Source organism: Pterocles gutturalis, unplaced genomic scaffold (genome assembly GCF_000699245.1).
Source record: "Pterocles gutturalis isolate BGI_N339 unplaced genomic scaffold, ASM69924v1 scaffold28591, whole genome shotgun sequence".
NCBI lineage: Eukaryota > Metazoa > Chordata > Aves > Pterocliformes > Pteroclidae > Pterocles > Pterocles gutturalis.
The window spans coordinates 32369-33507 of record NW_010101346.1 but is presented as its reverse complement, the minus strand read 5'-3'; the positions used below and the strand labels follow the sequence as shown (position 1 = coordinate 33507).

The 1139-nt window shown below is 55.4% G+C and overlaps 1 protein-coding gene across 1 annotated transcript in view; it reads left to right on the top strand.

Moving 5' to 3' along the window:
• The first annotated feature begins 146 nt into the window (after positions 1–146).
• CCT7 (chaperonin containing TCP1, subunit 7 (eta)) overlaps positions 147–1139 on the top strand; it is a 12486-nt gene continuing 11493 nt past the window's right edge. The window contains exon 1 of the mRNA XM_010083182.1: positions 147–160. The gene's annotated coding sequence lies outside the window, so the exon portion shown is untranslated. The remainder of the gene's footprint in view (positions 161–1139) is intronic.

Genomic DNA, 1139 nt, shown 5'->3' with positions numbered 1-1139 from the left:
CCGGGTGGGGTTGGGGGGCAGCGGGGTGTGCTGGGAGTTGTAGTCGTGCCCCCCGGGGCGTGGAGCTCCCCCGCGTCCCCTGCCCCGGCCCCTTGGCCCTGTCCCCTCGGCCCCCTGGGTGCGGGACCCCCTGGGCTCCGGTGCTCCCCAGTCCCCTGGTGTGCAGGAGCAGGCAGACTGCGGCCCAAGGGCGGTGTGCCTGCTTCTACCCTGATTTTCTCGGGGATGCGAGGGTTTCTTTTCCGTTGAGATCTCTGCTGTGGTGGGTGTGGTAGGGTTTCTTCCCCAGAATCTTCACAGGGCTTTGGGAGGCCTGACTGTGATACAGTCCTGTACCCACGTATCAGACCCGCAGCCCCAGCCTTGGCACTCTTCAGCACAGTAGTTGCTCTGGAATTCTGCTCTCTGCTCGCAGGTGGCTGTGTAAAACCGGGTGCCTCACAAACTTTGGCTGTGTTTGGACTTTGAGCTTTCTGCCTCTAAGGCACAGTTGCTTTCTGAAAAGGGCTGATGCTCTCTCAAGGCAGTGAGAAGCCCTTGTTTGCTCTGGCCACTGATATTCTTTCTCTAAGCTCTCCAGCGCTGTCAGGCAGGTGTAGTCACTTAAATTGTGTTTGTCGACTCCATTCTCTCTTGGGAAAGCATCTTTCAGCAGTTGCCATCCTTGGGGCAGCTTGGCCTCTGATTTGAGGGGTGTCACTGTTGTGCCTGTTCTGCTGAACATCTTGCTGGCACTATAATAAAAAAAAAAACCTGATCCATTTGCAGCGCTCATGCAGTTCCCGGCTGTCTTTCCCTGCTGTCTCAGGAATTACTCCGTGCACTGTCTTCTCCAGTCTAGCATCAAAATCAGAACTTTGCTGAGCTACGCTGCATGGAGGAAACCCACTTGTTTTGGGGACAGTTATGGTACAGTCCCAGAGTGTATACTGGAGGCAACTGGGTGAATTCCAGTTATGCTGTGGGAGCAGTGGGAGATGAAAAGCAGTTGGCTCGGGTGAAAGCAGAGGAACTTTAAGGAGGCTGCAGGTTTTGATCTCAGCCTTTTGCTGGGCTGTGTGAGGAGCTCACTCCAGGTTGTCCGTGGGCTGTTGGGATCGGAATAACGGCTTTGCTGTGGGTTCTCTCTTCAGCCAACA